Source organism: Gossypium arboreum, chromosome 4 (genome assembly GCF_025698485.1).
Source record: "Gossypium arboreum isolate Shixiya-1 chromosome 4, ASM2569848v2, whole genome shotgun sequence".
NCBI classification, from domain to species: Eukaryota; Viridiplantae; Streptophyta; class Magnoliopsida; order Malvales; family Malvaceae; genus Gossypium; species Gossypium arboreum.
Window position 1 is genome coordinate 93,953,316 of NC_069073.1, and position 13,254 is coordinate 93,966,569.

Sequence of the window (13,254 nt, forward strand, 5' to 3'; positions counted from 1 at the left end):
ACTCAAAGATCTTAGATTTTCTATACTGCTCGACAAGGTTCCTTGTGGTCGGTTACAAAGCTCCGTGGCTAACTGACCCATTTGGTTCTCCAAACTCTTCAATGTTAATGCTTAACTTTGGATTAAAGTGTCATTCTTCTCCATGTACACCTTCAACAAGTTCTCCAAACTGTTATATGACTCGGTTTATGGTGGTTTTGGAACTTGTTGACTAAACCTTTGGGATTGATTTGGTCTATGTTGCATGTAGTTGTTCAATCCATTTCCTAGGTTACTCCAAGAAAAGTTCAGATGATTGCGCCATGAAGGATTGTAACTTCTATTTTGGTGTTGATTCCCTACATAATGTACTAAATTGGGATTTGATGGACAATTCTCGAAAGAATGACCATCTCCACAGTATACGCCAGAAATAACCTCAAACTGACTTGGTGGCTGGGCTGCAAAATTGTTAGGACCATTAGAGGTAAAATGTTTCAACATAGAAGAAATAGAATATACCTAAGCTGAGAGTGATTTCATCACATCCACTTCGTACACTCCTGCTACTTGTCTTCCAGAAGTTACTTGATTTGTTGGCCATTCATAGTTGTTACTAGTGATCATTTCAATGATCTCATAAGCCTTATTATAAGACTTCAACAATAAAGCACCATTCGTAGAAGTATCTACCATCAATCTTGTGTGTGCGTTGAGATTATTATAAAACGCCTCCAACTAGATGCAGTGTGGAATCCCATGATGAGGACACTTACGAATTAATTCCTTGAATCTTTCCCACGCCTCATACGAGGATTCGTCATCCAATTATGAAAAAGTGGTTATCTCATTTCGCAACTTAGCGTTTTTGCTTGATGGAAAATACTTAACCAAAAATCATAGGTTTCAATTCAAATTGGGGTGCCTGCCTCAATTTTCGGCCTTATAATTCCCATATTTAATTCATTAAAAAGGGGCACAGTGTATTATCTTATGGCATAATCCCTTTCATCAGTAAAAAGATTGGATTGTGTAAATGATTGGCTCCATTTTCTTGCCCATCATTCTGATTTCCAAGGTCCATCTCAATTTTTCTTTGAGCTGATCGTTCACATCTTCTCTATCTAAACGTCCACTTGATTTCAGGGTCTACGAGTAATAAATCGATAATCGATCTATCCTCACAAACACTTAAAAATAAATCAAAAAAATAAATAATAAATTAGTAAGGTTAGAAGTTAGATAAAAACCAAATTGGAAAGAGTAATTTTACAAAAAATGATTAAGGCAACAATCCCCGGCAACGGCGTCAAAAACTTGTAGCAGTTGGTTTGTGCAAGTGTACACAGTCGTTACCAAGTAATCAAGTAAGTAAAAGATTTATCGTCTCCATAAGGACTCTGTGTGTTAATCAAGTAATTGTAAAATTAAAATTAAGAATTTGGTGATAAAAATATTGAGTGATGCTGATTAAGCTAAATTGAATTATCTAAATGCAAGATGATCCCTGATGCAATTTAATCTAAATACAAAGTATGAGATGAGATGTATGAAATGAATTTAGCAGTAAAAACACAAAATTCAACAATTAATAACATAAATATGCTAAGATAATTACACTATTCAACTTAGTTTATTTTTCTCATGCTTAATAGTGATCGAAAAACATTCCATGGCAACTCGATCTTTCATGAGTTTGGAAACCAAATTAAGTCCTTTTGGAATCATTTACTTAGTGAAATATGCATTTTACTGAACATATTAAACTAAGGGTTTCTTAGAATTCATCTAAAGTATCAAGGACGGATCAGGTTTGAAACAATTTAATCACATAAATATAAAAACTATGCAAGATAAAAGAGCTCATCAAAGTTATTATAAACTTTAATTTAGTCAAATCATGATCTAAATTAAGCATGCACTTCTTAATTATTGTGTCCATTAGCCGTCGTCTGGTCAGGATCACTCAACTAATTCAAAATCATCTAATCACGTATGAATGAAATACATACTTGGATTTAATTGAAAATATGATCGACTGAGGCACAAACACAATAAACATGATTTAACAAACTTCATTGAATAAATGCAATTATCCTAGTTCAACAGATTTAAGATACCATTGTTGATGAGAAGATCATAAAATACATTGCAAACATGATTAAATTAGGATAACAAAGTATAGGATAAACTTTGTTCAAATCAATAGTCCCGTGAACTTCGAATGAGGATGTTTTCCTCTGATCCTTATGTTGCTCCTTTGTTAATAGCTCTTCAAGGTGGCTGGCCAATAGATGATCTTCACAATTTTTTTCTAGCTAAAGGAAATGGGATGCTATGCATGGGAATGAAGGAAGAAAATGAAAAAAATGAATGGATTAGTAATAAATGAAGGAATGATGGATGATTTTTAGGATTAAAGGGTAAATGAAAAGATGAGAGGAGTGTGGTATTTATACTTGAGGTTGGTGGCTGAATTTACTAAAAATAGTGTCAAAGATCCATTGGTTCTCTCCCATTAATGGTTGGCCATAACAAGTGAAAATGAGAGTGAGTTGGTTGCTTGATTTAAGCATGGAATCATGCTAAATATAGCCATGGGGTGGACAATTTCTTGAGCAATCTTCATGTGCTAATTTTTAATGATTTTCAAAGTGTAGGGACCTTCAAATAATTGTGCGAAAATTGATTTTTGGCCAGCCACAGGCTTGTACCGAATTTGGGCTTGACTTCCCCTTGTTGGACGGTTTCATGACCCAATAAATAACCAAACATGTCCACCTTCTAACATCACTTTAACTAGGTTAAATTAACATCTTTATGACCTAATTTTACATGGTTCTATTTTTTAAGTAGGGTGGATGTAACACCCCTAACCCGTATCTGTTGCCGGAGCAGTGTTCTGAAGCATTATCGAAACTTTTAGTTTTCAAATAATTCTCGTAAATTACTATTCAGTAACTGAGACCATTCAAAACATCCCTTAAATGGACCCTCGAGGCCCAATGGAGCATTAGAATCAAGTCGGGACTTAATCGGGAACTCTAAGAATTTTTTGTGAAATTACAAAAATTTTCTAAGTTACAGGGCTCACACACCGTGTGGTCCAAGGGACACGCCCGTGTGACCCTGGGACACACCCGTGCTATACGCCGTGTTTGACCCCATGTAACTCTCTCACTTGTGCACACGGCCATGCCACACGACCGTGTGCTAGGCCTTGTGATTAATTAATTCAATTCAAAATTAGGTGCAGGTTTCACATGGCCAAGACACATGCTCGTGTTCTAGGCCATGTAGCACACACAGCTAAGACACAAGCCCGTGTCTCTACCCATGTGCTCAATTCTGAGCATTCTATTTCTCAAAATTAAGATGCAGGGGACACATGGCCTAACTTCAATCTCATGTACTTGGCCGTGTGTCACACACAGTCTAGACACACGCCTGTGTGTCTGCCCGTGTGGACAAAATAAATTCATTTCCTAGCCTCATTTGTAACACCCCTTACCCGTGTCCAACACTGGGATAGGATACGAGGCATTACCGGACTTGAACATACACTACTTGTAACAGTCCGGTTTAGACCCTAGTTAGAATAGTGGTTTTGGGACCAAAAATCTGAGTCAAAAAATATTTTAATATTATTTTTTTCTTATAATATGTGAATTGACATGTGTGAAAGTTTCGTATGAAAATTTCATCGTTTGTGTGCTCAATTTGATAAAAAGACCTAATCGCGAAAAATGTAAAAGTGGCCTTCTAATTGTTAAAGTGCCTATTTAATATGTCTTTGTAAATGAAATGTCCTTATGTTGATATTTGACCATTTTAAGCTTGATTGGACATTAATGACCTTGTATGTTAATGGTTTAAATGTTAATTAACTAAGGGCAAAATGGTAAATGTATTAACTATGTTTAATTAATAAAACAAATGCATGAAATTTAGTTCATTCATGCTTATTATTGGCAAAAATCAAATAGAAAAGAAATAAAAAGGATCCTTAGGGTTTGGCCATTGATTCCTTTCATTGAGGTATGAGTTTTGTTCCGCTTTTGATAATTTCTACGTTTTTGCGATCGTTGCTTTGAATACTATCAAGCCCATGTCTTAATTTTTGATTTTGGTGATGATTTTGAAATATGTCATTGATGAAATTGTGAGATTTACGGAGTTAGATGATAGAAATTGAAAGATATGTGTTAGGTTAGCATATTTTGTCTTTGAAATTTTGATGAATTTGAGTAAATTGGGCTAAATTGTGAAATTTGTAATTTGAGGGAGTAAAATGTGAAATAAATGAAATGTGTAGGCTTTTATGAGCTATAGGAATATTCGGCCAAGCATATGTCTAAAGAAATTTTGTGTATTTTGTGATTTTATGAATTAGGGACTAAATTGTTAAAATGTGAAAACATGAGGGCTAATTTGTAAAATGCCCTAAATTTATGTTTTTGGATTGATTTGAATGAATGTGAGTTTGAAAAAGTTAAATTTGAATTTATATAAATCAAGAACTAAAGAAAATGGAATTAGATCGAGGAAAATCGAAAGTCGTCGAGTAGCCGATTCCATCTATCCGAATCTGTACGAGGTAAGTCTATATACAAATAAATGTATTTGAAAGGTTTATTTATGCTTATATGTTATTTAACAATGATAAATGGCTTTATGCCTTGAATATAAAATATTTGAGAAAGTATCGACAAAGTTTCGAATTCTGAAAAGCCCCGTACGAACCCTAGGAATAGTTAGGATACATATGTCATGACATAGGATCCGATATGTGTTCTCGTGTAAGACCACATTTGGGATGTTGGCATCGACTTATGATTTACATGTAAGACCATGTCTGAGACGTTGGCATCATATTTGATTTCGTGTAAGACCCTGTCCGGATAGTGGCATCGATATTTGATTACATGTAAGACCACGTCTGGGACGTTGGCATTGTACGAGCTTTTCGAGCTATCCACGTATCCTTATGATTCTGAACGGTTGAACGAGCATTCCGAGAAACAAATGATTATATGTGATGTGTATCCGATTCAGGTACGTTTGAAATGTATACTATGTTTGAGAATAAAAGTAAGTACATATATATACAAATGATGATATATGTTATAAGTATAAGAAAGTATGCTATATGTGTAAATGAATTGGGAATATGTTAAATGTATATGAACTATGTGGTTTTGAGATATTATTTGGCCATGGAGTATATGTAATTTGATGATGCTTTAATGTTTTGAATGTTAAGTTTATTTGTATATGGCTTACTAAGCTTTTGAAAGCTTGCTTTGTGTGTTTTTCAATTGTTTTTTAGATATCGTAGCTATCGAGAGCTCGAGGATCATCAAGGATTGTCACCACACTATCGAACCTTATTTGGTATCTTTTGACATTGTGAATATAAAAGTATGGCATGTATAGGCTGGAAGTATTTGGATATGTTTTGTAATGTATATATCACGCCATGTGATATGGCTAGTTTGTGTTTGAACTTATGGTTTGATTTTGATATATGATATGTGATGTAAATGTGCCATTATGATGTGCATTTGGTTGACCAAATAAAATGGTCAATTTTGGTAAGTTTTGGTATATGTATACTTGAGAAATTGGTAAGTTTATGGTATGTGATTGAATGAAGTAAAATGAGGTTATAAAACAAATGTTTAGATATGATTTTGTCTTATGTTTTGTCATAATTTGGTATGACTATTAAGTATGAAATTGGTTTATAATGTTATGGCATGATTGATGTATGTATTGGTTGTGAAATGGATGAACATTTGGTATGCAATTGATGCTTATTTGTTGCTTGTATAGAGGATCCTTAAGGGGTGGCAAATTGGCCTTGTAAATGGCCTATTTTTTCCCACATGGGTAAAGACACGGGCGTGTGTCTCAGCCGTGTTGCTCGAGAGCCATTCCGAAATGAGCCTGAGCAGACCACATGGTCACACACACAGGCGTGTTCTAGGACATGTGGCCAAGTTAGTTTCAACCACGAGCTACACACACTAGCGTATGACTGGCCGTGTGACTTAGTAGCCTCCCTAATTTTCACACGGCCTTGTACACGGGCTTGTCTAAAGCCGTGTGAGGCACACGGCCTAATCACTCTAGCGTGTGACCTGTACAACTTTGAAAAATGTTTAAGTTTTGAAAAAATTTTGTATGAGATCGGTTTAGTCCCGACCCCTTTTTAAAGCATGTTTAAGGTCTAGTTGACCTATGTAAGGGACTCCGTAATGATGTATGATTATGTGTGAATGATGTTTGTGAATTATATATAAAAAGTTTCTATTTTTCCGATAACGCCTTTAACCCTAGTCTGGCGACGGATACGGGTTAGGGGTGTTACACTACTATGTAAAATCGGGCCATAAAATTTCGTTCAAATTTAAAATTTATTCAAGAACATGCATATCATCCCTTATATAGGCCTACGAGGCCCAAAACATACATCGAGGGCGGTTCGGGACTAAACTGTGAACTTTAGAAAAATTTTCTGAAAACAGGGTCACACACCCATGTGGACACAAGGACATGCCCATGTGCCCTTGACACGCCCGTGTCCCCAGGCCGTGTAACTCTCTGTTTATGATGTCAGCATAAATTTAATATCACACAGCCAAGTCACACGCCCGTGTGCTAAGCCGTGTGGCGAATTAGATTATCGCATTTAAGGTGCAGACTCCACACGGCCTAGGCACACGCCCATGTCCTAAGGCCGTGTCCTCCACATGGCTGAGACATACAGCCGTGTCTCTGCTCGTGTGTTTACTACCATGCATACTGACTTGTAAAACTAGGGTGCAGGGGACACATGGCAAGACTACATGCCCATGAGGTTGACCGTGTATCACACACGGCCTAGACACCTGCCCATGTGTCTACCCATGTGGACAACATTAAGGCTATTTTCCTAGCCCTCTTGTCACTCTTAACAACCCCAACACACACTCACATGCCAATGGTGGTTGACATGGCATAAAAGGGTTACTTAGACATTTATAGCTTTAACTCATGCATGATAAATTCGTATCAAGTTTACCTAATTGGGACTCCTTGACTTGTTAAGTTCATTCAATACATTTCTTTACCTTTATTAATATAGTGACCATACCGATTAACATCATTTATCCATCAAGCATAAATTCCACATTTTGTCAACCATTTGGCACACGCTACAAAAGTAATAACACATCTCATGCATGTAATAATATTGAGGGATTTTAACCCATATAACAAAATGGCCATATACAAAATGGAATAATATACCAAAAAGAGCCATCACTTTGGCTAACAAATATGACACATATAACAAAATACTAAGTCCCCTATACATTCCATACTTAAACTTAGTAAACTAATTATACCCCAAAAGATTTGTTGATAGTGTAACCTAAGCTCCGACGTCCACGATCCCTAAGCTAGCTTGACGATGCTAAAAGAAAAGGGAAACGAGAGAAGGGTAAGCATAAGGCTTAGTAAGTTGCATGTAAATAATAAACAACATAAGTCATGATATTCATGGATTAAACATATTATCAATTATCACAACAATATCATACTACACACATACATGTAGTCAAAATTGACATTAAATATCATTAAACATCAAGCTTATCTTACTCCTTTCTACTCATGCTAAATTTCCCATCATGAATCGAGTTCAATAATCATGAGGTTTACGTACATACCTGTACAGTACATTCTTACTCATATCACTCCACTTCTTAACCCAACATCTTGAATGGCCCGTTGAACCACCAGAATACTGAAGGACACTCGAGATTGTCATACACCAAATAAAGTGTAATATCCTGATTTTGGGCCTAGTCGGAATAGTGGTTTCGTGACCACAAAATCCGAGATAGAAATAATTATTTTATGATTATTTTAAGGTCTATGATATGATTGCATGATTGTGTGAAAATTTCATGAAGAAATTTTATGCATAAAGTGCTTAATTTGAAATTTGGGACTAAATTGAATAAATTGCAAAACTTGTGTTCTAGAAGTATTTTGCATAAAATTGAATTAGATTATTAATTAGAGGTCCTTAAAGAGTAATTTTACCAATTTCTAAGTCTATGGACAAAAATTGGACATGGATGGAATTTTGGAAAGTTTAGTAGTAAGGGCATTTTGGTCATTTAGGGTAAAATGAATTAAAATACAAAATTAAAAGCCAATTTTGCTCATCTTCAACCCCATGGCCGAATATAGCAAGGAGAAACCATGGCTAGGGTTTTCAAGCTTCCAAGCTCGATTGTAAGTCCGTTCTAGCCTCGTTTTTAATGATTTTTACATTTTGGAGTCCCTTAGCTCGATTTAGCTTATGCTAGCAATAATTTAACCTAGGGTTTATATTTGGAAAACTACCCATAGGTGAAATTTGTGTATTTTGGTGTTTTATGATAGAATGTGCGGTTTTAAATTATGTTAGACAACTTGTGCTACTCGGTTTTAAGTAAAAAACGAGCAAAAGGGCTTAATCGGTAAAAATACCTAATAGTCATAAGTACATGTTAGAGTGAGAATTTGATGTTGCCATAGAAGGGAAAAATGATCAGCATGTCATAAAACATAAGAAAATAGGCTGAATTTTAATTTACGAGCTTTGGGGCAAAAGTGTAAATATGCAAAAGTTTAGGGGCAAAATTGTAATTTTTCCAAAATATGATTTTGGGTCAATTTGAATAATGTGAGTCCTAATTAGACTATATTTTAAATGATAGAGCAAGGAAAACTGAAATTCGGGCTAAAATGGGGAAAATACCAAGTTGTGGACGAAATGGTAAAATAGCCATTTTAGCATACGAGGTAAGTTCATATGTAAATGTTGGTAACATAGTTATTATTTTAAATGTTTTAATGTTTTTAAATGATATGATAATTATTATGAAATATTATACTTGTGATAATTGTTTGATAATATGTCAAATTATGTGATATACTTGGAAAATGTGAAATACTACCGAGTATCGGTATCGGCATTCCGTAGAAGATGGTTGAGACACATGATTGGGAAAAAGGTCCCGTTGAGTCCGAGTTCACTTATGGATGCGAGCGTCCGAACTCGTTGAGTTGAGTCCGAGTTCGTGAGATGTAACTAGGCATCCGAACTCGTTGAGTTGAGTCCGAGTTCACTTATGGATGCGAACGCCCGAGCTCGTTGAGTTGAGTCCGAGTTCACTTATGGGCGGGTTACATGGTAGCTTGGCTACATATGTGGCACTTATGTGCAAGTTATCCATGTATCCGAATTATATTCGATGTGTTCAACGGGTAAAGTTCTACTCAAATGGAGGAATACTCAAGATGAAAGGGACGATTGGTAAGTGTTGTGAAATGGATACTTTGAACGGTATGTACTTAACCCTCGGGTTGAAAACTCGATATAACAACAATATGGTAAGATGATAAATGAAAATGTGATATGAATGTCTTGGTGATGATTATGCAAATGATGTTTTATGTTTGCTTATATGGTTATGTTACTTGCTATTTGCATGTGAGCTTACTAAGCATTTATGCTTACTCCTCCTTTTCATTCCTTGTAGTGTTGACAAGCCAGCTCGAAATCGGAAACGGTCGGAGGCACGCTCACACTATCCGTATACCATCTTGGCATAATGGCTTGTATATTTTGAGTATGGCATGTATAGCATTATAATCATTTTATATGTATGGTCTTATGATATGGTTATTGAGTGGTATGGAAATAGAAATGCTTGGTAATGATTAGCCATTGGAATGGCTAATCATGATCATATTTGGTATTATGTATGTCAAATTGCTAGCTAATCCATGGAAACCATGAAATAGGTAAAATTTACCATAAAATAGATTCAGACAACAGCAGTGACGTGAGTTTGAAAAATCACTAAAAATAGTAGAAATGGAATTAAATAATGAATAAGTTATGGAATCGAAGCTTGATGAGTCTATTTTCATATGGAATAAGAGAAACAGGTATATGAGCTATATTTTATGAGATGTTCAAATTTTTGTGAAACAGGGCCAGAGCAATTTCTGGATCCCCTGTTCTAACTTTGGAAATTCACCATAAATTTTACAAAGATAATTAGAAGTCACTCTTTACATGTACAGATTCCTTATTGAGTCTAGTTTTATTAGAGACAAACGGCATAGTCATTGAAGGTCTGTATAGGGAGATATCTGATTCGTAATACACAGAGGTCAGAGTAGTTGAACCCTGAAACAGGGGAGACTTTAACTAATAAACTGTACTAATTGGCCCAACCAAAAATTCTAGAAAAAAATTAGTAGATATATATATGAGTCTAGTTTCAGGAAAAATTTACGGAATTGGATTTCGAGTTTCGTAACTCGAGATATGATTTTTAAAGCGACTGTGATGCAGTTAGCCAGCTTGTCTGGAAATTTTAAAATGAATTGTATGAGCTGTTTAATTAATGAATTAAGTCCGTTAACAACTCGTGTTCAACTCCGAAACGGTATCGGGTATGGGGTGTTACATTTAGTGGTATCAGAGCAGGTTTAGTCGGTTCTCGGACTAACCTAGCATGTGTAAAAGTTTAGCTATACATGCCAGCGATCCGTGATAGTGTGATGTCTTTCGACGCGTATAAGTACCGTCTTATTTAGGCAGGTACTCTCCAACCGAAAGCTGCGCCAACCATGTTCAATGTTAAGTAAAGGTATTTGAGTAAAATTATGATTATGATAAGTCTCGGTTCAGAAAAGTATGAATAAAAGTTTATGATACATATGTGATAATATGTGAGATGAAAGTTCATGTTGTGATAAATATCCATATTTGCTTAATGCTCATACGATGTAGTGTATGTGGCTTACTTGATAAGATGAACGGAATAAATAGAAAGTAGTAGAGGTATGAATAAAGGTCATAATATCATAATACGAATGAAAATGTCCTTGTCTTGATTGGACGTTGAATGTTGATGAATGTTAATGATATACAATTTTTTATGAGATAAAGGATTATAATGAAATGAACTTATCTATGTTAAATTGTTGGACTAAATTATATGATTGTAATGATATGTACATGATGATGCACGAAATGAAAGTTGTGATTGTGATGCAAATATCTATGTTTGTTTGGCCTTATATAATGTCATGAGCATGAATTAATTTAATTAATTGAATGGATAAGTAAAGCTGTCTAGAAAACATAGAATGTATGCATAAGTATATTGTCTAAATGGGACAATAGGAAAATTGGTGTAAGCCAACATGAATGAATGACATGATTTTGATGATGTTACTATGATGATGGAAGTTGTGTCATATGTGTATGTATAAGAAAGTCGAGTCAGAGGTCCTACAACCCTCCCCTTACCAAAGTGGTACTTATAATGGAATTTCATGAGATTTGTATTGAATAAGTTTCCTGTTGAAAACCCAAAGAGTTCAGTGATAGAATAATTATAAGTATGATCCGAGATTGAAAATGAGCTGATAAGTAAAGTCAGAGCCAGAAAGTATCGGATTGACGTAAAAATTATTGGAGTTATGCAATCGTCCTAGTTAGAAAAGGAATTCTCCTTGGTAAATCGAATTACTCAAGTGCAAGGTCGAGAAAAGTGTAAATCGAAATTTATTCGAACCGACATTCTTTAGTGAATGATTTAATATGAAATTTGTGACGGCAGAACTAGTTGGGGAAATGATATTTCAAATGTGAATTATCTGAGTGTGACAGTTATGACCGGACAGATTTAGCAGTCTCTTTTGAGATGTTCTATGTGTTCACCCGTTCTCAGAAATATTTCTATGGCTATTGATCTTCTAAAGAAATTCTTGTTATATGGGAATGTCTTCTAACTTGGTGTTGGATGAAAGCATTGGTAGTCTGACTGGTTTATAATTTATATTGCTCTATTTCATCGGGTATTCTATTTCATTTCGTCGATAAGAATTGATGAGAGAATTCATATGATATTATGATTCTGCTTTCTTCTACTTGATGCTTCATCGATATATATGTATGGGAAGATATATTGATCTTGTTATATTTGATTTGATGGGATTAAATGATGTTTTCTTTTGGACTTTCTTTCTTTGAAGAATTATCGTGGTATTCTGTATTTTCTCTATGAATTTGGTTTTCGATTCTCCGGCATAGTATCGTATCTTGGGTTTCTTTATCCCGGATCTCTTTATTCGGATTTCTTTATTCCGGTTTCTCTATCTTGGATTTCTTTATTCGGTTTTCTTGTTATCTTTGTTCCATAATTTGTCAATTACGACTCATGTTCGAAGTACATTCTTCAGCTCGTGATAATCATGTCAAATATGACTATACTTCTAATTTGATCTTGGTAATGTGGTGATTTTAGTATTGGGATTTTTTCTAAAATCTATTTAAGGATTTGACATCAAGAAAGGCATAGGTGATAAAAGCGAGTTTTAGTCGGTATGGTAAATTATTTATTTGAAAGATTTCATGTGACAATTATGTCGGGATTATTTTTCCCAAGTCGATAATAGAATTTCATTTTGTGCGTATAAAAGAGTAAATAGTTTGAACGAGAAGTGTATATTTATTAGAAAGAGTTGAATATTAGTTTAAGTCACTACGAATGATAAGGTTTCCATCTTGTGAAAGCTAAAAGTTTATTACATGTTGTGAGTTCGGATAGATGAGAATATTGGTAACCAAGCGTCCGAACTAGACTAGTCTACATTGAGCAAAGACTTCGACTTTCAAGAATGTATTGTTGTATGAATTGTGATGTGTTTCAAGACGGTGAGGTAATGTGATAGTTTAGAGTATCCGATGTTACATAAAATCGGAGTTGTTAAAGGGTTAAAGCCGAGCATTGGGATCTATCAAAATTATCCTTGTCAATGTTGATATTGGGATGGAAATGAGAAGGATTATTCTTGAGGCCATATCGAATTATTTCTATGGCGGAAAGAGGAAAATGTGATGTATCTTATTGTTAAATGTTTGGCGAGATCTATAAATTACATCAGTATTGAATGAATTCCTACTCATCGATTCATGGAATTTCGTGTCTCTTTGGTTGTTGGATTTCTTGGAATTCGGTCTCCATTAAATCAAGTTGAGATCCGGTTTTATGTCATGATATCATGGGAAATTGAGAAGGGTTGAAAATTTAAGAACAGTTGAGAGTTGAGGCTGTAAGCTTTTAGATCATATGAGAAATTGAAGAGATGTATTGGAGGTATAGTCTAAGTACAAGTTCTTCGCACCAAATATGAGATTAAAAGTGAAGACCA

General features: G+C 34.9%; 1 non-coding gene across 1 annotated transcript; it reads left to right on the plus strand.

The window, feature by feature from the left end:
• The first annotated feature begins 733 nt into the window (after positions 1 to 733).
• On the plus strand, positions 734 to 840 carry LOC128292106 (small nucleolar RNA R71). The gene has a single exon (XR_008282091.1). It is a non-coding gene; the product is annotated as a small nucleolar RNA R71 (small nucleolar RNA).
• The last annotated feature ends 12,414 nt before the right edge of the window (positions 841 to 13,254 follow it).